Here is a 25042-nt window from a genome sequence, read left to right as displayed (position 1 = left end):
ACCGATTCATGAGCGTTGAACAACTTTCTATTTTCTTCAGTTTCTTTCCTCAAAGACTTGAAGTTCTTGTCACACAGGTCTTTCACTTGTTTGGTTACAGTTTATACCAAAATATTTTTTATTATTCATGGCTATCGTGAAGGGTATTATTTCCCAAATTTATTTCTTAGCCCATTTATTGTTTGTATACAGGAGGGCTACTAAATTTTCTGAGTTAAATTTGTATCCAGCCATTTTGCTGAAGGTGTTTGTCAGCTGTAGGAGTTCTCTGGTAGGATTTTTGGGGTTACTTACGGATACTATCGTATCATTTGCAAATAGTGATACTTTGGCTTCTTCCTTTCCAGTTTTTATCCTCTTGTAGAGTACACTGCTCTATATAAAACTTCAAGTACTATATAGAATAGATATGGAGAGAACGGACTGACTTGTCTTGTCCCTGATTTTAGTGGAATTGCTTTAATTTTTTCTCCACCTAACTTGATGTTGGCTATTGGCTTGTTGTATATTGCCTTTATTGTGTTTAGGTAGGCACCTCTGATCTCTCCAAGATTTTTAACATAAAGACTCATTGGATTTTGTCAAAGGGTTTTCAGCATCTAATGTTCATAAGAGAAATTAATCTAAAATTCTCTCTCTCTCTCTCTCTCTCTCTCTCTCTCTCTCTCTCTCTCTCTCTCTCTCTCTCTCCCTCTCTCTTTAGTCTTTGTGTAGTTTAGATATCTGTGCTAAAAACCCAGGGCTATTTTGTTGTTGTTGTTGAGAGACTTTTAATGACTGTTTCTATTTCCTTAGGGGTTTTAGGTTTATTTAGATTGTTTAGCTGATCTTGATTTAACTTTGCTAAGCAGTATCTATCAAGATAATTGTCCATTTCATTTAGATTTTCCAATTTGGTGGAGGATAGGTTTTTGAAATATGACCTAATGACTCTTTGGATTCCCTGAGTGTTTGTTTTGTCTGCGTTTTCCTATCTGATTTTGTCAATTTGGATACTGTCTTTATGCTTTTTGGTTAGTTTGGCTAAGGGTTTGTCTCTCTTGTTGATTTTCTCAAAGAACCAACTCTTGGTTGTGTTGATTCTTTGTATTGTTCTCTTTGTTTCTAATTTATTGATTTCAGCCACTAGTTTGATTATTTGCTGCCGTCTACTCTTATTCAACATGTTTTTTGTTGTTGTTGTTCTAGAGCTTTCTGGTATGCTATAAAGTCACTAGTATGAGATTTCACTGATTTCTTTGTGAAGGCATTTAGTGCTATGAACTTTCCTTTAACATTGTTTTCATTGCGTCCCATGAGTTTGAGTATGTTTTAAATTCATTTTCATTGAATTCTAGAAAGTCTTTAAATTCTTTCTATATTTCTTTATTGGCCCCATTGTCATTTAGTAGAGAGTTGTTCAGCTTCCACCAGTTTGTAGGCTTTCTGTTGTTTCTTTTGTTGAAGTCTAATTTAACCCATGGTGGTTTGATAAGATACAAGGGGTTAATTCAATTTTCTTGTATCTATTGAGACTTTCCGTGTGACTGAATATATGGTCAATTTGGAGACAGTTCCATGAGGCACTGAGAAGAAGGTATTTTCTTCTGTGTTTGGGTGAAATGTTCTGTAGGTATCTCTTAGGTCCATTTGAGTAATAATATGTGTTAGTTCATTATTTCTCTGCTTAGTTTTTGTCTGGATTGTGGGTCTATTGGTGAGAGTGGGGTGATGATGTCTCCTTCTATTAGCCCATTTATTGTTTGTATACAGGAGGGCTACTAGGTTTGGGGCTTGGTGTGTGATTTAAGTTTTAGTTTCAATAAATACAAAATAAGAAACATTTGGTAATTAAGATTAGGAGTTGTTCCTGGTGATCTAGTGAGATATCTTAGAATAATGACTTAAAAAGTGGGCATCGGAGTTCCCAGGAGCATGCTTACATTCTGTTCCTGAAAGTGGCATATTTTATAAGCTGAAACAAGTGTCTTAAACTCCCCACTGTCTCAGATGATCTTTTGAAAATGGAATAATAATAGTTATGCATTTTGTTTTTCCTTTGTTTTATTTTTATTTTTAATTTTTTCACTTTATATCCCAATTGTAACACCCTCCCTTGTAGACTTACAGTCCCATCCTCCCTCCCTCCCCTAGTCCTCAGAAAGGAGAGCCCTCCTCCCCTAACATCTGACCTCAACCTATCAAATCTCATATGGACTGTCTGTATCCTTTTTGGTCTGTGGCCTGGCAAGGCTGCCTTGCCAGGGGGAAGTGATAACTGTGTGGGTGCCAGAGTCCATGTCAGTAGTAGTCCCTACTCCCCATATTATAAGACCCACAAGGAGCGTGTTCTTCCTATCTACTACACCTGAGCAGAAGGTCTAGGTCCACACCATGCGTGGTTCTTGGTTGGTGCATCAGTCTCTGGAGCACCCCCCCCCCTAATCCTCAGCCTGGATTTTTGGCTCTATTGGTCTCCTTATGGAGCTCCTGACCCCTCCAGATCCTTCTATTTCCCAAATCTTCCATTAGAGCCTCTGTGCTCCACCCTAAAGTTTGGCTGTGTGTCTCAGCATCTGCTTGGATCCCCTGCTGTGTGGAGTCTTTCAGAGGACCTCTATGGTAGGCTCCCTTCCTGTTCCTTCTCTTCAACTGCTTCTGGTGTCTATTCTGTTTGTCCTTCTGAAGGAGAATCAAGAATTCTCTCTAGGGTCCTCCTTGTTATTTAGGTTTTTTTTAAAGATCTGTGTATTGTAGTGTGGTTATCCTGTATTAAAACACAATAAATGTGAGCTCAGTGACTAGCATATAATAAATTAAAAAGAAAATCTGCTGGTCTGATGTTATAGAATTTAGGCATTGATGGAAAGATATTTTAAATATGTATAGAATTAGACAAAGCTGTTATTTCAGACAAGAGGGATAACAATTGTGAACAAAAAAGTGAGATAGCAAAGACCAAAGGGATAACTGATCTGAAGGGGACTGATCTGAAGGTAAAGCTTCAGCTTTGAAGCCCTTGGGAGGAAAGAGAAGGGTATGGAATTATCATTGGAAATCTTCAAATCCACTAATGTGCTACAGGATGCTCAAAACTGAATATGCATTTCGTACCACTTCTGAACGTAAATAGAGATTAAAATTCTTTAGAAGGCATTCATTTAAAGAAGTAAGTCAATTAACAGATATTTTAACTTTATTAGTGACTGCTACTCTTCAGGTCTCATTCCCATAGCCTCGGAGGATTTCTATGCTTCTTCCCAATATAATCCTCAAGCAGGTGCTTCATAGCCCCCGAAGCAACCCGATGACATGCTATATGTTTCTTTAATCACTCTCTGGCTGTGTCTCTGAACATAAGTTATCATGAGGGCCAGAGTTTTCCAATCTATCGCCATCATTGCAGCACCCAGAATACCCAGCTATGGAGGAGTTTAATAAATATTTGCTGAAATACTAGTTTCAAAAAGAATAAAATACAGCAAATGAGCTTTGGTTGTTAAGTGAAGGCATTTTCATCTTCTCTGACTAATACAAGTCCAAATAGCATCTAGTGACTTTAGAGTGGTCACTTGATGTGCCTAAAGAGAGAGAGATTCTTAGTAAATGGGATGGTGCAGAAGAATTGTTCCAGTTTCAGGGAGATCCATAAGAGGGAATAAAAGGCTTTAGTCTGAAGGGCTGCAGGCAAACAGGTGAGGGGGTATTGCTTTTGATATACATCTACATGACATGGCTGCTCACATCAGCCCTCAAATTATAAAGACATCAATCAGGACTTCCTGTAGCCTTGAGTAAGTTAAGCCAATGACATATTCATTATCATTATTAGGCAATGTGTGTTGTTGTATAGATGTCTATTCATCCACTCTCAATACTTTGAAATTGTATAACCTAACCCACAAGACAAAAACAAAAAAAACCAAAAAACAACAACAACAAAAAACAACAAATCCATGACATGGGAATATTTAAATGTATAATAGAAACAAGATCTATTCTTGTGTGTCAATCAATTAGTCATCTAAGGGTATGCTTGACATATGACAATATGTTTGACAGTGCCCCGAAACATTATAGTTTTATGTAGTCAGATGTCTGTATTTTTGCTATCTATGTCATATTATTTGAACCCTTTCTGTGTCAGCTCCCCTGCCTTTTATTTTTAAAAACTACAGGCCCAAATCAATTACATTACACTAATTGTAGAACAAAAGTTGGAATTTCCTTCTGGGTTTGAATTTCCATTTCCCAATAACTTGACAACAATGGTTCAACTCCGTTTTCTTCCTGTGAAACAAGTGGAAGCAGTGTTATGTTCTCTTTTCTTCCCTCTCTAAATATGGCTGCTGTTCTTCAAGCATAGCATGTTAGCAAACATATTATAGATACCTGGCAGTGAGTACCTGTACAATAATGCGCACGAGACAACCTGTTTGTCAATATACTGTCCTATTGCTACATCTGCCTCTTACAAATCAAATGAGATATTTTCAGCACTTGAATGTTGCATGTGCAATCTCTTCCACCCACTATTCCTCCTCTTGTGTACAATCCATAAAAGTTAGAGTCAAGCAGATATTTGTCACTGTTGAGTCATGCTCGCATCTCTTGTACTCAGAATACTGCTTCCTTTTTATGGTCTTCTCTTGCCTTTCGACAACTATCAGGCTATCAGTCTAAAAAGATTTACATACCAAAACAGAGTTGTTGCCAGTTGTTTTTAGCTCTAGAAATGGATGCTGAGGCTAGCAACCATCAGATCACAGCTGTCTTCTAGATGTCATAGTAGGAAAAGGAAATTAAATTAAATTTAAATTTAGAAACGCTCTCATTTTATTAGATATGCAATTCCTTGGAAAGACTGATACAGGAAGAGCAGGAAAAAAAAAAAAGGATGGAAAATGTGTGCCAAGGGTATATCACCAACTTCCCTGGAGCTTCACATCAAGATATTGGGGTTTCTTTGGAGAGTCTCTAGGGGATTCTGTGTTTATGAAAAGTCTGAGCAGGGAGAGGCAGACACATTTATCTTCTTCCAGCTTCAATTAGCAAGATTTCCTCTCATGGCACATCAAGCATGATACGGTTTAGCGTTTGCCACTGGGTTTTTATAGCAGCAGCGATGAAGCCAGATCTCAGAAACAGCAGAGAAAGCCACCACAGTATCAGGCACACTGCGCAGGCAGAGCAAATTGAGAGGAAGAAGGCCAGTGAGGCTTGACACCTATCCATACAGCGTCTGCAGCTTCCCAGGCCCAGCTAGGCAGGCCAGTACTCTGTCTCAAAGGCAGCAGGAAGACTTCCAATGGGATGTGAGGGATGCAGCGGAACAAGTGAGACAACATGCTTAGGTCTTGCTTGAGAATGTCATGATGGTCCAGAAGCAGCAACTCAATAGAGCTGTCTGGCCAAGTGGTGTAGGACCAACTCAGGTTTAATGGTTTATCCTAATGCGGAGGGTACCAGGCAATCCTCTGCAGTTTCACACTGAAAAAAGAATATATCTAAAGAATATACAAAAACTGGCTTTCTCCAGCGACTCAGCAGAGCTTCAGAGTCTAGTCCAATACCGAGGAAAAGAAACTAGAGAACCCCGAGAGACAGTCTACAAAGCACTTGACCAGTACTTCTCAAAAGGAAGTCCCCCTCAGTCACAGTCATAGGGGAGGGGAGTAAGGGGAAAATGGGAGGGAGGGAGGAATGGGAGGATACAAGGGAGGGAATAACCATTGAGATGTAATATGAATAAATTAATAAAATTAAATTAAAAAAATATCAACAGAATAACAACAACAACAAAAAGCTATTAAAAAACAAAACCTGAGAAACTGTTCCAGCCAACAGGATGTTAAGGAAATGTACTGACCGGGGTTTATAACGCATCCTAAATGGAATCCTTGCACAGAAAGAAGCCACTGGGTATATTGGTTATAACAAGTGAATTGACACATATGTGAAAATTAACATCCAGACTTTATTACCTTAGTTTAAAAAAATATAATTCTCTCTAATGAAACCAAACAAGTAACAAGAAAACCAAATAAGACAAGGCGAAACAAAAAGCATACAAGAAAACATAGAATCTGTTTCGCATTGTGCAATCACTCCTCAGCGTGAGAACAAGGAGAGAGAACAAGAGAGTGAGGGTGGGGGGATTTGTGTACACGGTGGTGTGGGTAGGGAGAGAGGGAAGACCTGGGAGGAATTGGGGGAAGGGAAAGATGATCAAACTATATTGTATGAAAACTTAAATAATAAACAATTATCTTTAAAGTACTAACATGAATCTTAAGCTGGCCAAAGGTGGTGCATGCACACGTTTAATCTTAACACTCAGAAGGCAGAGGCAGGTGGATCTTTGTGAGTTTGAGGCCAGCCTGGTCAACAGAGTGAGTTTGAGGACAGGGAGGACTAAAATAGAGAAACCCTGTGTCAAAAGCAAAGCAAAACAAAATGTAAAAATAAACCTTAAGGGTGATGAGATAAATGAAATCATTTATTTATTGCAAATTCCATACATGAGTGCAAATTATTTTGATTATATTATGCCCTTACTACGTCCCTCCAACTCATCTCAGCACCTACCATGCTGTCTCCTTCCCAGACTCTTCACATTTAAAAAACATCATTTTTAATAACCCACTGAGCACAGTGTTGAGCATGTGCTATGCCAAGAAGACAGAATTACATAGGTCTCCTCCGCGTTCTGCAGCTCTTACCTCCTCCTCCTCCCTTTCCTCCTCCTCCTCCTCCTTCTTCTTCATAGAAAAGTGGTCTATATTGTAGATGGACTAAAAGTACTTTTTGATCAGGTATAGGGAGCACGGCAACTGTGAGTACCAGAAGCATATAGCTTGATTTTTGTTTGTTTTGTTTTTGTCTAATTTTCCATTTATTTATTTAATCACTTTCCAGCCTGATCTCAGACCTCTCCCTCCTCCCCTCCTCTCGTGCTAGTCCACCCTCACTCCTCCCATTCCTCTTTTGCCTTCTTCTCAGAGAAGGGGATCCCCCACCCCCTACATGGGTACCAACTCACCCTGGCAACTCAGGACACAATAGGACTAAGCACATCCTCTCCCACGTAGGCCAAACAGGGCAGCACCATTAGAGGAAAGGGATCCAAAGGCAGGTAGGAGAGTCAGAGCCAGCCCGTGATGCCACATGATGACCAAGCTGTTTCACTACTACATATGTGTAGGAGATCTAGGACCAGCCCATGCATGCCCTTTGATTGGTGGGTCAGTCTCTGTGAGCCCCCATGGGCACAGGTTAGTTTGCTCTGTAGGTCTACTTGTGTCTTTCACTCCTCTGCTCCGTCATTCCTTCCTCTACTCTTCCACAAGACTCCCTGAGCTTAGCCTACTGTTTGCTTGTGGGTCTCTGCATTTGTTTCCATCAGCTACTGCATGAAGCCTTTCAGAAGACAGTTGTGCTCAGCTTCTGTCTGCAAGCATAGCAGAGTATCATTAATAGTGTCATGGGTTGGCTCTCACTGATGGAATGTGCCTCAAAATGAGCCAGTAATTGGTTTTCCATTCCCCCAATCTCTGCTCCATCTTAATCCCTACACTTATTGTACTCACTTTTAAGTGGATATTAGCCACCAAGTACAGGCTAATCATGCTATGCTCCACAGACCCAAAGAAGCCAAGGAAGGCCCAAGGGAAGATGCTTGAATCTCACTCAGAAGAGGAAGTAAAATAGACATCTGAAGTAGATAGAGGCAAAGAACTGGGGTAGAAGGCATGGTGGGGGCCAGAGAGCGAGACAGAGAGAGAGAAAGAGAGAGAGAGAGAGAGAGAGAGAGAGAGAGAGAGAGAGAGAGAGAGAGAGAGGAAATCAGTGGGAAGCATCTCTGGGACAGGAGAGGCTCCTAGGAGTCTATAGGAGTGACCCAAGCTGAGACTCCTAGCATGGGGAATATGGATCCTGAAGTCACCACCCCCTATAGCCAGATGGGACTTCCAATAAAGGGAGGGTGACAACAACCCACTCATCAAATTTTCCACCCCCAAAGCTCTTACATTCTTTATGCCCTCACTTCCATGACGTTCCCCATGTCTTGGATGAGAGGAGGTTGATACAGATGAGTCACCTCTGACAGCATCAGAGCCACTCCCCATATCAGAACCAGAACCGTGGCTGGACCACTGACTGCTGGGTGACATTTCTCACTAAAGATCTCATGAGTTCATTTGCATAAAGCCTTTTAATTGGCTGGCTATATTAAGTCTTCAAAAAGTGACAGCTTAAATGTAATATGCTCCCAGACCCTCTCACAACTGATGCCATGATGGAAGTATCATTCAGGACTTGGAACCTGGCCCACAGACAGCACCACTTGCCAAAATGAAAGTGAAGACCTAATCACTCCAAATCCATAGTTCTGGAAAAATCCCTATAAGTACTCATCATGCTTTTTTGGTTTTTGTACTTCTGCTTCTGGCTGACTGTTCTTGATATCTGAAGTGTGTCAAATGAGGATATGGTTTTGTACTTAAATGCCTACTGTGAGAAAGCCTCAGGACTGAGCTTGGATACCCAACACCCAATGTAGTCCCTGACCAGGTAAGAAAGACTTTCTTTTGACTTAAACCTATGCCCAAGTGGTCATCTCTGATGAATACCTCAAAACATTAATATGGTTTTAAGATTTTCAATTTATTTTGTATTTGAGGGATATGAGTAGTGAAAAAGAAGTCAGTTAAGTTTGCAAACTTCACAGTGTCTATCTCTCATGTGGGAGTCTGGGTTTCAATTTTTTCCTTTTTATATACTTTTTCTTTTTACTGAGACAGCTTCTTGCTATGTTGCCCAAGCTGAACTTGTCTCAAGATCTTCGTGACTCAACCTCCTAATTGCTGGGATTACAGGCCCAAGTTACAATATTTAGGCTTTAAAATATACATAATTTGTATAATATTATCATTATTTTAATATGAGAAAATGTGTTTAGCATTTGAAACATAAGGAACACAACTTTTCTTATTGTTACTGCGTAGTCTTCAATCATCCAATATCATTTAATTTCCCTTCTGGACATATGAGCAGGAACAAACACATGAAGACAAACACACTAACATTAACACAAACATGGAGAAATATTCACTTAGAAAACCACACACTCTGAAGTAAAATCTCAAACTTTTTCAAATAAAATTATGGAACGTTCAGGCAAACCCGAATTTCACTAAATGAAAACTATTCACCTAACGCTACCCTAAATATTTTGGAAAATAAGTAGCTGGCTTCAAGTTTAAACAGTATAGTTAGTAAGATGGAGTATGGTAAACATTGCATGGAGCCAGTACTAACATTTGTTTATCTGAAATCCAATTGGAAAATTCAAATACAATCAGGACTCATATTTTGTATAATAAATCTTCTTTTCTCTATTAATAGATTATTTACCCCAAATTCCTTCCCCTGTTTTGAACTCGTTCTCTGTGTGATGATTGTGAGTTTGAGGCCAGCTTGGGATATATGGTAAATTTCAAGACATCTTTTGTGTGTGTGTGTGTGTGTGTGTGTGTGTGTGTGTGTGTGTGTGTGTGTGTTTTAATTTTTATTTTTTTTATTTTTTCCAAGATATATATTATTTTATTAATTTATTCTTGTTACATCTCAATGGTTATCCCATCCCTTGTCTCCTCCCATTCTTCCCTCCCTCCCATTTTCCCCTTATTCCCCTCCCCTATGACAGTTCCTGAGGGGGATTTCCTCCCCCTGTATATGCTCATAGGGTATCAAGTCTCTTCTTGGTAACCTACTGTCCTTCCTCTGAGTGCCACCAGGTCTCCCTCTCCAGGGAAAATGGTCAAATATGAGGCACCAGAGTATGTGAGAAAGTCATATCCAACTCTCCACTCTACTGTGGAGAATGTTCTGTCCATTGGCTAGATCTGGGTAGGGGTTTAAAGTTTACAGCCTGTATTGTCCTTGGCTGGTGCCTTAGTTTGAGTGGGACCCCTGGGCCCAAATCTCCCTATCATAATGTTCTACTTGTAGGTTTCTAGGACCCTCTGGATCCTTCTACTTTGCCATTCTCCCATGCTTGTCTCATCTAGAGTCCCAATAGGATGTCCTCCCCTCTGTCCCAGTTTAATTTCAGGGCATCTTAGCTGCATATAAATTCTGTGTTTCACTTCTCCCTCTCACACATACAAACACAAACAAACACAGAGCTATATGTATGTCACATGTGTCTCTTCGTCAGCTTGAAGAGAAGTTACACCTATGAATCTGTCACTATAAACACATAAATGTTGACATTATCAGCTCAACAACCCTCCACAAAGAATCAAGCATAATTCTGGTGTGCCTTTCCCAGATTTTTGTCAAATACACACATGGCCAGGAACAGTCCCTTCTCTTCCCACACACCTTTTTTCTAACATCATAATGATACGTCATCTCCTTTCTTGTAGTCTGTAATTCTTCTTTTTTAAAAAGAGAGTAAGAAAACATAATTGAAACACTACCCTATGGAGGTAAAGTAAATATGTCTGAATCAGAGTGACAAATCCTGTTCTTCTTGTCCCCTGGGGCTGGGCTGCCTCCCCAGTCACTATATGAGTCAGGAGGCCCAAGTCTTCGTCAACTTCACTAAAACACAGATGACAGCTTTTGGGCAAATTCTGGGGTATGGTCTGTTACTAGGACAGATGACACTGATGAAGACTGCTTTCCCCAGAGTGCAATTTACTTTGCAATAGTTTCTCTATTTCTTTCTTTCTTTATTTCCTTCCTTCCTTCTTTCTTTCTTTCTTTCTTTCTTTCTTTTTAAACTTTTTTTCTTCTCCATTTAGAATTTTGATTAGCTTCTTTACAGCTCGAAGCTCAGGCTATTTGAGTATGAAAAACTGTGCCTTGTAATTTAGGGGGTTTTTTGTCCGTGCTATTTGATTCTGTCTCTTAAGATGGCAAGAAAGTTGCCATTTGGAGGTTTACTCTATTTCTCAATCTCTTCTCTTCTTTAGAAAAAAGAGTAATTTAAAATGTGAAATCAGCTTTCAGAAAATGGTGGTGAGGCCAAGAGTGACTTAACACTCTTTGTAGAAGCTACATATTTAGAAAAATGTTGGTTTTCCGTCTCAGATCTAATCATCCTTTATGCTTTTAGGTTTGGAGAAGTTAGAAAAAAATGAGAGTTCTTGACTCTACTCCACAGCCCTGGCTCAAATTAGGGAGAAGAGACTTGCCGAAAACTATTACAAAGGAGAACATCTCTGCCCAAATTATATATAAAACAGTATAATGAAAAATCATTTTAGCTTAAAATCTTGGATTCTATTGTGTATCAAACATACAGTGTTGAATTTGCTCATTAAGGCCAATGAAATTTTTTTTCATATTTTAAAGGGGGAATAATAATACTTGAGTGCTTTGGTAGGAATTAATTTTGATATAATGTAATATATAACACAAACCAATTTTCATCTTGGTGCAATACTCTCTTAACTGAAAAGGTAAGATCTAAGCTGCTAATAAAGTATTTTCTTATTTAAATGAATCTGTGAACTTCAGTTCTTTCAATAATGTGAATATACTCAACCTAATTTCTCAATTTGAACGTGAGGAAAGCAATGAGCTGTCTTTCAGCTGTTCTCATAAGACTGTATGTCATAGAGAATTTCATCACAAGAGCACGGTTGGGAGGTTCTACGTTACCTAAGGCCATAATTTTGGAAAAATTCAAAGAACTTTGGAAAAAAATCTAAGTCAGCCGTGCATTTTGGTTTTCTTGATTTATTCTTTCTTGTAGACTTATCAGAACCCAATTAGAGCATTGTGCTTAATCTCGTTATTTTTAAAAATACATTTCCTATGTATATGGCTTTGTAAACTTGGTAATAGGCGATTGCTTTTAATAGTGAATGATAAGGAGTAGTTAATTGGGGAAGGAAGAAATGCATTGAATGTTAGACTAAGGTCTAACATTCGATATTCTCTACTTCCTTTAATTCTTTTTCTTGGGAATCCCTAAATTATAATGACGGAAAATAATAAACTATAATTGAATATTTGGTTCCTATACTCAGAAAGTTCAGGTGGAGGCGTCCATCTTAGGTCACAGACAGGGTAAGATAATTTAAAAACGTAAAGAAAGCACACATACTTAGGAAGTAAAGTAAATGTGTGTCGGAAAAAGGAAAAACACAGACAATTCTTTCCATCCCAGTAATGAAGTGTGTGGAGAAAGAGGAAATCAGAAGTTTACCAGGGACGAGCCCAAGAACACTGGCGATGTGACAGCTGAGGGAGCTGTGTTGTCTGAGGTATCTAGGTGCAGCTTTGCCAGGTGTGCTATGGGGACCGTGTAGCACAGCCCATGGGGAAAGACGGCAAGATCGGTAACCCTGATCTCCCATAGTGTAGATACAGGTGGGAAAACTGCTCCTGTGTAAAGTCAGCCAAGAAACGTGGGGTTCTTAGAGGGCTTGGGAAGTGGTAGAAACATAGGCTTAAACTGGGTAAAGAAAGAAGAGACTCTGACAAGAAACGAATGGCCCAGACTGGACCTTGGTGGTGCGTGCCAGCCTAGTAACCCTAACCCAGAAAGGACGCAACACTTCAGTGTTGACAAGTCCAATGACCAGACCAGAGATGTGGAAAGATTAAGTATATATCCTCTAGGACCTCTACTAATAAACTTACCTTGATTTCCAACAACGTATAACTGTATAACGTATTGTCGTAGAGAAGAGAGGGATTAAGAAATGGGTAAAGTGTTATAATAAAGTGGGCCTGGCCCTGAACAGAAACCTCTAGAGTCTAGAGAAACCCCGGGGAGAAACTGATCTCTGAATTCAAGAAACTACCCAGATCAGTTGTCTAGAAGAAGAAAACACTCCAGGTTCCATTTGTAATTGCTGACTAAGCCTTAAAACAGGCCTTATCTCCAAAGCAATGTTCAAAAAAAGCCAAACCTGAATGGTGCATGCTGCGTTTCTGTGGCTCTAAGCCCTCTTCGTGAACAGAACTAAATGATAACCATATGGACATGTGTGTAACACATATGTGCACGCAAGGCTTATTTCCATCTTTCTTCTGTGTAGATGTCTTCCTTATGCTGCCTGCACAGGGACTGGACTGCCTCATACAGATAGCAACTGTTATCAGTGCCCAGTAACTAATACATTTTAGAGTCAATTGTGTGAGATAGAAAGAAGGAAACAATGTCAGAAGGAGAAAGGCAAGCCTTAATTTTTTAAAACTCAGAAGTTTGAGAAGAGAGTCTGTTCTTTTTTTTTTAATTAAATTTTTTTTTGGTTCACTTTGAGCCTCTTCTTTTGGCAGCATGTGAAGCTGTCTTCTCCCATCCGCAAGATCAATTGTTACGGAATGGCTAAAGACTCTTCACACTCTTGTCATGGCCAATGGATAAGGAAATTGCAATTTCTTCAGTCTAGGAAGGATGAGGGAGAAGCACTTGTGAAATTGGCCGAGAAGATAATTAATTATTAGATTACTGACACGAAGTATAAGGTGCACTTTGAAACACCAGTGAAAACGTCAAGTGAGATTTAGATTTATAAGCCTAGAGTTCAGCAAGATGTTCAGGGCTGAACGTGGTTGTCTGACAATCGTGAACATTCAGAAAGTGTGTCAGAATAGATGTGACAAAAAAGACACGTGAAAGCCAAACCCAGAGAATGTGAAAGATTTCCTAAATGGTCAGATGCGGAGGATAGAAAAAGGTCTTCAGGTACTGTGCCATAATGAAAACTGTAAGGTGTTTTATGACTCACCCCTGTCATCTGTCAAGTATTGGGTAAGTCACCACCACAAAAGCTACATTGATAACATAGTAGATCATGGTTGAAGATTATCCTCATGGATATTTATCAACAATTTAAAGTCAAGGTTATAATGTTCCTCTTGGGATCATACACTAAAGGTACATGTAATGGTTACTTTCGTCAAGCAAATATCTGCTCATGCCTTCAGATTGTTCATGCCCTTAGTGGTCTGTTTTCTGCCAGAGACTGAATTATTTATAAAGGAAAGAAATTGATTGCTCATTGTTATAGATAGATGTCCAAAAGCAAAGTACAGCTGTTGGTAAATTTTCTATGCACCATTGGATAGCTTCACTCTCATGCATGTATGGACAGCACTAATTGAATTTAGTACATTACTAAAACAATATAAAAATGAAGTTAAGGAGGACCATCATGGGATGATAGGAGGGAAGTTAGGGAAGAAAGGGATATATTAGAGCATGTTTCACTGTATACATGTATTAAATTCTCCAGTGCAAATAAAATTGTAGAAAATAAATTTTAACCAATATCAAAGCGCTATATCTGATGAAGACTTCTTGCTGATTCTTTTAGGAGCATAAAGACACATAAATGAAAACAAAAATATTTCCTGAAATAAAGATACTTTCTCCATCATTGGACTGGATGAATTATATAATCCACATATAAAAAGAGTACAATGTTTCCTTTCTATGTTTTGAAAGTTGTAAGACATAATGGGCTATTTTCTATTCTGGAGCCATCTGGCAAAGAGCCACAAATAATGACAGGGGTACTTACAGGTTGCGAGATGAATGTCTCAATCTGAGCTGTTGTGGTTTGAAGCATTGCCTCACGATTGGCTAAGGAAAGGTGACACGTGACTAGCTTCCATGCAAAAACCCTTTTGGCCGACTCTGTAGCCCAAGGCTGAGTCAGAGGCAAAGGGTTAAGTTTAAGATCAGGAGGGTGTGTGTGCCTTCACCTAGTTTGGATCTCAAGGAAGGGTTCTAGCGTTCTCATTCCAGCATCGTTCTCAAGGACTGCAAACCAAAGAGGCACATGCTATGTAAGGAAGGACCAATTTCAAGGTAATAAGCCAAAAGGTATGGAAAGCAAGGATTAATATACACTATAAATTGTGCTTGTGTCTTCTCTCTCATGCTTTTATGTGTCCTTTGTATGGCTGTGGTTTTAGAAATTCTTAGGATTACTTGAAAATGTTCTTCTGTTCAAATTTTTGTACTCACATATTAATGAGTATGTGTGTGCTTAATTTATTGTCAAGAAATTTACTTTCAGCAAATTAAGAAATAGCTTGGAAAGTCTATAGTGATACATTACTTGAAAAATTTTAGTCTGATATTTCTCATGCTTGTAACACATGCCGCTGAGGAGCCCTGAGACTCTCATGAGTTGCTGAAGTCAAAACTATGTCACCGTAACAAAAATATCAGTTTCTATTTTTATTGTATTAGCAAAAGCTACAGTGGATAAAAACACTGAGACTGTGTCAGAACCAGGACAGGGACATTAAATAAACAAACAAGCAAAAACCAAAACCAGCTTGACGGATTGTTAATTTATTAATATGATCATAGGTTCAGATACATATGAATGTCCTTGGTGACAACATGAAAAGCATGTGGCAATACATACATATATATATATATATATATATATATATATATATATATATATATTGAAGTATAAGGAATATGCAAAGAAAAATTGATGTGATGTGGCTATTTAGACTTACCATTGTATAAGATCATTAATTAAAAGTCAGTGAAACAATCCTTTCACTTTGTTTAGTGATAAAACTCAGACTCTGAAGTAAAAAGAAAAGTTAACACTTGTGACTTTGATTGTTCCTTAAGACTTAGAATTTTATATAATGAATTTGGTGCTGATGTTAAATAGTAGTTCTTAATATCATGAAAAATGTCACTATTTAGATCTGCACAATAAAGATCCAACCAGGTATGCAGAACCAATGAGTTTTAGTATAATACAGTGGGACATCATTTCTGTGCTACTAACAGCATTCAGAATTTTAGGCTCACCAGGAAAGGAAAGATACTTTCTTCAAGGTTGCCAAATACAAATAGGCAAGACTCTATGGATATAACATTTATATAATTCCTGATTGCTTCATGGTTTTTCTTGCTGTATACAGGTGTAATAATATATATTGTATATCTACGTAATAATATATTATGTATAAATATATGTAAAAATAAAAAGTAAAATCTTCATTAAAAAAAGAAACGATACCTTTCAAATTTTAGGGAGAACCAAATCATGTCCAATTATTTTCAAAATGGGATCTATTAGTTTTGGGAAAACTTAATTAAAAAAAATAAGAGAGATATTTATAAACTGTTTATTAGTGTAATCTTAATAAAATTAATTGGTACTTTAACTTTCTTGTTTAAATTCCCAACATAGTAAATGCTGATGGTTCACATAAGCCATGATTTCTCAATGAATTTCAGCCGTGTAAACAGCTCTTAACACCCAAGTGTGTGAAAAACTCGGGGTTAACTACTTACAAAAGAAAAGGCAACCATAAGAGAACTGTGTAATGATAGAGTGTTGATATATTGCTCTTACAGCTAGACAAAAAATATGTATCAACCCACAAAAGTGCTACTGTTCTTTTTCACCCGGTGACTAGCCCGTCTGGTATTCAGCATTCTGATGATGCACCTGATGACTATGGGCACCAGAGGCTTCAAGGGCTGCAGTGCTGCATGCCAGGGGTGCATTTTAACTGTAATGAATGCTGACATACCAACCAGAGGCACTTTACATTTCAGTCACTTCCTCCGTAGCTGGGCTGAGAACCTGTAACAATGTATCCTTGCTAAAGAGCAGATTTATTTTGACCCTATTGAGAGAAGTGCTGTGCTTCTCATGGACTGCTTTATCATGGAAGTGTAAGTATTTTAGAATAGAAGAAGAGCAGAAAAGACGTAGTCTGAATTTCCTCATGTTTCCTGCTGCTCATTCAGCTACTGAGCTGAGTTTCCTCAGCAAAGCCTCTTTCAACTGTACTGTCCCTCATTCGCTGTTGATGTACACACACAGCTGTGTATAGTCTTTAACCTTGAGGACGAGTACTGAAGGAGTCTGTACAGCAATTACTCAAACCTAAACAGCAGTCTTTGAAACTTTTGCTTTACCTTTTAGCACACCAGGGTGGTTTCATTTCATTAAATCAATGTTTCTAGGCTGTAAACTTGAAATTGGCAAGTGCAATGTTGAAAGTCAAATTTGGAAGCTTTGTGTAGGTTTCCATTATTTTACTGCTGTCAGTGATAGGGATGTGTGTGCATGTGTATGTGTGTGTTTATATCTTCATATATGTGTATATATATATGTGTGTGTATATATATGTGTGTGTGTATATATGTATATATATATTTGTGTATGTCTATACGTGGTTCTTTCTATGTGCCTCACAGCATATACTTTATAATGCATATATTTATATATTTGTGATTTTATTTATGTTATATGGATATTTCACCTGGTGATTCTGAGGGGTTAACAAACAAAAAATAGTAAGATACTTTGATTTGAGAACATACTGAAATTTATACCAAAAGGAACTCCAGATATTTTAGATTTCTTTGTCTTTTCTTACATTATTTTCCATCCACTTTTTTTCTTATTACTTTCACAGTATCCACTTTCTTTCCAATCTTACAGCTAATATGAACTTTTACATTAACATGTTATACTATATATATCATCACTTTCACATATAAAATAATATTTAAGCTTGCATTAATATGTCCCCTTTGTTATATGTCTTATAAAAAGACAACTACCTATAAATGACTAAATTTGGTATGTTTATATATTATACCAAGTTGCTTTGAAATGTTTAATTAGGATGTCAGTTTTCTCATAATCAAATATCCATGTAGAAAATCACATCTCCTGCAAATAGCATTTTCCCCCAGAAGTTCTTCCGTCACTGAATGTCTTTTTATACTGCTTTGCCATAGCATTAAAACTTCATTAAGACACACTGACTGCTAAAAATAAAAGCCTATGTTAACACTGCCTATTAAAAATAAGTACATACATTTATCTATGATTATTCCATACAGTCCCTATGGAAATGTTTAAGGTCATTTCACTTGACGTGTAATATTTGTATGACTACGTAGTGTCAAGACCAACTCACCATCTTCAAATCGTCACCTAAGGTTAGATGACAAACTTTTAGCTGCTTATAATAACATTCTGGAAATGATAATGACTGCCCAATGTCTGCACCTGGTATCTATCTTAAGACAAAGAGTAGATAAGAGAGAATAATTTGTAATACTACAGATGTGTCATGAAGTTTAAACCTCTCATCTTGCTGCTAATTAGGCATGTAACTATAGCTTTCAAGAGGAAATCCCAACCAGCAGATGTTGCATCATTTCTGGTTCCATTTATGAATTACGGGCACAGAGTGACACCTGCAGTGACAGGTTACCTGAATTATGCATAGACAGTGAGAGAGATAACCAAGGAATGAGTACACTCACTGGAGACAAGAGAAACAAAACCCAAGGGCTGAAACCGGCTAGAGATGAATTAGCTTCGATGTTCTGTGTGTTTGTAATGGACAACTAAAGGGCCAAGGGTTCAGTGAGAGAAGAAAATGTGAGGCAGATAGAGTGGGAGTCAAGAAGAAACTGAGAGATGGTATTGAGGGCAATGCCATCTTGGCGAAAGAAATCCAGAAGGACGGAGATGGAATATCATTGGGTGATGTCTACTCCTCAACCTGACTATTAGCTCCTGCGTTCTTTTGTCCCTGTCACCTATGCTTCCTGCATCAAAGGACATAAATCAAAGCCTCAGTTTCTGCCCTCATCCGAGAGCCTAGTTGATGTCTGGATTGAATTAAAACTAGTTGACAACAACCTACAGCAGCTACCTAGGTCATCATACAAATCTTTCTGTATGAGTCTCATTTGCATGATTAGACACCACGTCAGAGCAATATTTTCAAAAAACAGTGTCACAAACTATAGTATAAGAAGAAAAAAAAAACCTAGCCAGGAGCTGGTGACACACGCCTTTAATCCCAGCACTTGGGAGGCAGAGGCAAGTGGATCGCTGTGAGTTCGAGGCCAGCCTGGTTACAAAGCAAGTTCAGGACAGCCAAGGCTACACAGAGAGACTGTCTCAAAAAAAGAGACTGTTTTATAAAGAATGTGTTTGTATCTTTGATAGTGTTCTGTGATGTAAAGTGTATTTTCATGGTGGAACATAGCAGAAAAAGCTGGCCTGGCAAGATGGCACCACAGGTAAAGTCACTTGCCTGCCACCAAGCCTGATGACTTGTGTTTAATTCCTGGAACCCACATAGTGGAAAGAGAGAACTGGCTCCTACAAGTTGTCCTTTGGCCTCCACACACATGTGTATGCACATACACACACACAAATAAGGTGACAAGATTTTTCATTTCTTTGTGTTTTGTTTTCAAAGTTGCTTTAAGGTATTTTAGAATCCTCACAGGGACCAGAAAATGTCCAATTTCTATAAAGGTAGTTTTCAAACTGTGATGTGGGAGGTAGCATGCTTATGGGTGTCAGTGGGAGTATTCCACCTCCAGCAGGGAGGAGCATTTTGTCAGTGATGTTGCTTAGCATTGCTGGTGTATAGTGATAATTACCACACCAACTTTAATTTGTTTCCTTATATTTTCAATTCCTTAAAGGTTGTATATACCCTCATTTTTTAATATGTAGAACAGTCTGTTCCTATCACACCTGGTCCCAATCTTGGCATGCCAGTGCTTTATAATAGTAATAGATATCCCACATTATTTCATACCAGAGTTGATATATTTGATCAATTCTGAATATGTAGATAAGCCACTACAAATACCTAAAGAGTTTAGTGAGATTAGTAATAAAACAAAGAGAGTGTTTAGAAGAAATACCATCCTGATTTAAGTCTAATTCATGATCCAATTCCTGGATTATGCAGTAAAGAAAGAATAATAAATACTGAAAGAGTTCTGGACAAGTAGCAATTTAATTTAGTTTGTAGAAAGTTGTTTTTACCTCATCCATAAAGGTAAAAATCCTTCCCCCACTTCTAGACTGCACACACAGAGTAAATATAAACTGCAATTTCAGAAGAGGAATAAGTCAGCCACTTAGTATTTAAAGACTTCTTACTCTGGGCCTAAAGATCATAATAGATGAAAAATAAAAAGTAAAATATTCAGTTTCTGTTCCTTGTTAAAAAATGCCATTGAAGAGACAGATCTAGAGCACCAGTGACAGAAATCTAAATCTTATTAAGGTTCAAATTCTGTGTCATTTTTATAAATAATAGAAAAGTTTACAAGAAGAGAAGATTACAGATATAGAAGAATATCTTTTCATTGACAGATGTGGGAAAATATCTTACCATTGACAGATGAGGAAGAGTATCCTACCATTGCTAAATTACTGCTGCCCCAGTGATGCTACTGAATAATTGCTTTTTATATTCCAAATAGTCTACATTCATTATTTAATTTGTTACTCAAAGTATCCTAAAGCAGACGATATTTTCATCTTTCTTATATGGGTGAAGAAAATAAGGCAAAGGAAGATCAAGCGTTTAAACAGAGGTCACAAAATTATTGGCAGAACAAGGATTTGAAGCTAAGTGTGCATGTGTGTGGCATGTGCTCACACATGCACACAGACACACACACACAGACACACACACACACACACACACACACACACACACACACACACACACAAATAGCAACTTCACTTAAACTGCCCCTAAGCTGTTGAAGGTTTAAATAAGCAGTGATTATTAAGTTGGTTTTTTACAGAGACATATTTAAATGAGACAAAATAACAGAGAAGAAACCACAATAAGATGGAGACTGATAGCAGAAGCCAAATTACAATGTTAAAATGTGTATTATACGGTTTATTTTTTTAATTAAGTAATTTATTCAGATTACATCTAAATTGTTCTCCCTTCATTTGGATGTACCAGTTCTCCCCTCCCTCCCTCTTTCATCCTGTTCCCCTCCCCTAGGTCTGTGACAGAAGGGGACCTCCTATGCATGACAAAGCGTAGTAAGACTTGAAAGTTCATGACAGATGTATCTTGGAAAATGAGTTGGGAAGAACTTGCTTCTTAGAGGACTTTAAATTTCATTCAGACATGTATTGATTGGATTATTGTTGCTGTGGCAAAATCCTTGAATGGAAAAAAAAACATAAGGGAAAAACGATTTACTTAAGGTTATGGTTTTGGAGGTCATGATTTAGAGCTCATGGCCCTATATGTTTTGGCAGAACATCATGATGGGGAAACAGATGGGAGAAGAGAAGGTTTACGGCATGGAAGACAGGAAGCAGAGAGAAAAATCAAGGGTCCCAGCAAGATGCCTTTTACACTCATGCCTGTAGCCACCCACCCCACCACAGTTTTAGGAAATCCCAAAATACTACCATTGATTGGAGACCAACTTCTAATATGTGAGCCCATGCTGAACATTTTATATTCAAACCAAAACAAGCAAAATAGGGATCCATGAAAATATCTTTAAGATGTTTATATTACTGTTTTTTGAGGTTAAAAAAATTTTTTAGAGAATTTTTTTTCTTTTTTCTCTTTTTTTATTAATTTATTCTTGTTATATCTCAATGGTTATCCCATCCCTTGTATCCTCCCATTCTTCCCTCCCTCCCATTTTCCCCTTATTCCCCTCCCCTATGACTGTTCCTGAGGGGGATTATCTCCCCCTGTATATGCTCATAGAGTGTCAAGTCTCTTCTGGGTAACCTGCTGTCCTTCCTCTGAGTGCCACCAGGTCTCCCCCTCCAGGGAAAATGGTCAAATATGAGACACCAGAGTATATGAGAAAGTAATATCCCACTCTCCACTCTACTGTGGAGAATGTTCTAACCATTGGCTAGATCTGGGTAGGGGTTTAAAGTTTTACAGCCTGTATTGTCCTTGGCTGGTGCCTTAGTTTGAGCGGGACCCCTGGGCCCAAATCTGCCTATCATAATGTTCTACTTGTAGGTTTCTAGGACCCTCTGGATCCTTCTACTTTGCCATTCTCCCACGCTTCTCTCATCTAGAGTCCCAATAGAATGTCCTCCCCTCTGTCTCAGTTTCCTGGTAAGTAAAGGCTTTCAGCACACAACAAGAAAATTTGCTCAACCATTCATAATAGCCAGAACATGGAAACGGCCTAAGTGTCCATCAGTAGAAGAATGGATAAAGAAACTGTGGTACATATATACTATGGAATACTATTCAGCTATTAAAAACAAGGAATTCCTGAAATTTGTGGGTAAATAGATTGAGCTAGAAATGATCATAATGAGTGAGTTAACCCAGAAGCAGAAAGACTCAAATGGTATATACTCACTTATATCTGCATATTAGCCCAAGGGGCATGTCCCACGAAAGCCTTCACTTACTAGAGAATTTCATATGATGTATTTTGGTCACATTCACTGTCCCCCCAACTCCTTTCATAGCCACCTTCTCTACTTTATATCCTCACTTGCCCAATTTTGACTTTTTACATCTCTCAGTTTGTTTTGCCCAACTGTTCTTGAGGATGGGGCCTTACTAGACTGTAGTTGACCTACCAACACCATATCATTAAAGAAAGCCATTTTTCACACTCTCACATTAGCACATATATGAGCTCATAGGTAATTAATTTTGGATTAGCATGGAGAAAAGAAAAATGCTCATGAAGTTGTGCTATAATACATCTATAAAATTATAAACTGGCTTGGAAAGAAGGAGACTACATGAACAAAACAATAATATAAAGGAATGATTATTGACATTTTGGCTGGGTGCAAAGAATGAAATTGAACTGTGAATCAAACATGCTCTATAAAATTTGAAAGCAAGTAATTGAAACTAAGTGTAGCATCACTGCCTAGGACAGAAAATCATTGAGGGGCAAAACCTACTTTCTCCAATTGCTGTATGACATCATATTTAGTATGTTGGCCTTTGTACAATACCAGCTACATAACAGATGATTAAAATTCATATAAAATACAGGTGAACAAGACTGTGGCAAGATAATGAAACAAAGACCATTAGTATATATCTATAAAACTACAATCACAGGTGAGGGAGATAAAAAATCGGAAGTGCCTGAATAGAAAAATATTCTACAAAGTACTGAGAATGATTCAGTCATTAAAGAAAAACTGCTTGGAAAAGAAATATCCAGAGCACCTAGTGAAGGAACTTCTACCTCGAGGGTTTGAAGAAATAAGTGACAAAATAGCCAAGGCTGCCAGGGGAATTAGTGAGTGGCCAGTTTTTGAGAAATTAGAGAATTGCATCAAAATGCATTAAAGCTATTTGAAAACTACAAATGTTAAGAGATACACAGTATCAATTGTGGACATCAGTGTTTCTGTCTTTTTAAAGTAGAGCACATGTATGTATCTGGGATGAAGAACTAGGAAGAATTCTAGGCTGAAAGCAGCTATTTAGGTTAGTGGTTTTTGAAAGAAAATTTCCAGAAACAAGGAACAAGAAGATTCCAGCCCTGACTGTCACATTCGTTGTTTCAACTGATTGTCAGTATCTGTCAAAGTAGATACGAGATTCTGCTTTTACTGCTGAGGAAAGTGAAAGTTTCAGAGTTTGGCATGATTTTCCTGTTCTTAAAAAGCAGGTACGGACAAGATCTTACTCTAAAAATGTACATGTTTGTCTGAAAGAAATGTCCCACTAATCACAATTGCAGTGGTTTGTAAACAGAAAACCAAAGAAATATCTAAAGGTAAAATGGAGAGCAGAGCATAAATTCCTTTAGTTCAAAGTCAGCAAAGAACCATTTGGGGTAATATGAGTATTACCTGAAATGAAAAAAACAATTTCATATGTCTTACATCTTTTCTTTTACAAATAGTTGCAGAAAGCTCTTCATCCGTATTCTGTCTGAACATTACCAGAAAGTATGAAGGCTGTCTTGGTCGTGGAGAGAATTCATTGTGTTCTGATCAGTGCTGATGGCTTCATATTGAAATTGATTCTGATTTCTAAAGCTCTCTTGCTTAGATACGAAGGGGTCAAGACAGAAATAAAGCAGTAAGTTCAAAGCAGGGAAAAAGCTGTATCATTAGGGGATGTGTCGTAAACATTAGGGCATGTGTCATACTACTTTAGATGGAGTAAGCAAATGGTACAACATCTTGACTATATAATATAAAATATATATACCATAATATGCATTTATTTATTTATACTTTAATTTTTCTAAAATATCTATCAATTAACTAATGTATGAATAGCAAACATGCTCCACTGTTGCCAGTCTGTATTGGCTTCTTAGAGAAACTTTATAGAGCACATTTCATGTAAATTTTATTAGTGAAGATCCTCATAACCAATTCTGTGCACTCGATAACTTGTGTTTCTACATTGACTACCATATAGCACACAAAGATGCTTCACTGTTGCGGTCTGAGAGCTGCACTAATCTAAGAGTGGAATGATATCAATTTAAAGAGAAACTTGATACTATGTCCACTTGGCACAATAATTGTAATAGGTTCTACCCTGGGACCCAAGAATTCCCCAACCATGAGTTCCTGGCCATATACATGTTAATATATTTTATTAATGAGTGAGCTAACCCAGAAGCAGAAAGACTCAAATGGTATATACTCACTTATATCTGGACACTAGCCCAAGGGGCATATCCCATGAAAGTCTTCACTTACCAGGAAAGCGGGACAGAGGGGAGGACATCCTATTGGGACTCTAGGTGAGAGAAGTATGGGAGAAAGGGGAAATAGAAGGATCCAGAGGGTCCTAGAAACCTACAGGAAGAACATTATAATGGGCAGATCTGGGCCCAGGGGTCCCGCTCACACTATGGCACCAGCCAAGGACAATACGTGCAGTAAACTTCGAATCCTGGCCATATTTGCAGTGCCATGCTTGTGTTTTCTCCTATGGAGTTGGTCTTAAATCCATTCAGCAAATTCTTGGTTACCCCATAACATCTGTGCCACTATTTCACCCGTGGTTACAGTTTACATACCTTACCAGCCATTATTGTAGTTCAAAGCTGTGCAAGACTGATGCTAGCTCTCACCCCTACCCAGAAGCCTAGACAGCACAGCCTAGTACTATGAAAGATAGCATGGAGGAAGCTTCCTGGTTAGTACCAGCTTGATTTCTCCTGTCTTGTCTCCAAAGTGTGTCTAGTCTACAGCAATAGAATGCTATCATCAAGTTCTGATAGACAACCAGGGGCATTGACAATGGTTTTAGTTGT

At 38.1% G+C, this 25042-nt stretch overlaps 1 protein-coding gene across 3 annotated transcripts in view; it reads left to right on the top strand.

The window, feature by feature from the left end:
- The first annotated feature begins 14672 nt into the window (after positions 1 to 14672).
- LOC311585386 (transmembrane protease serine 11F) overlaps positions 14673 to 25042 on the top strand; it is an 84069-nt gene continuing 73699 nt past the window's right edge. The window contains exon 1 of one of the 3 annotated variants that reach the window (XM_084760533.1): positions 14673 to 14821. The gene's annotated coding sequence lies outside the window, so the exon portion shown is untranslated. Of the gene's footprint in view, positions 14837 to 16564; positions 16673 to 25042 lie in introns of those variants that run through there. The other 2 variants (XM_084760534.1, XM_084760535.1) reach the window with 2 other exon arrangements.

This window comes from Acomys minous (genome assembly GCF_964271855.1).
Source record: "Acomys minous genome assembly, chromosome: 15".
NCBI classification, from domain to species: Eukaryota; Metazoa; Chordata; class Mammalia; order Rodentia; family Muridae; genus Acomys; species Acomys minous.
The sequence above is the reverse complement of the archived record's forward strand: the minus strand, read 5'-3'. Positions and strand labels throughout refer to the sequence as shown.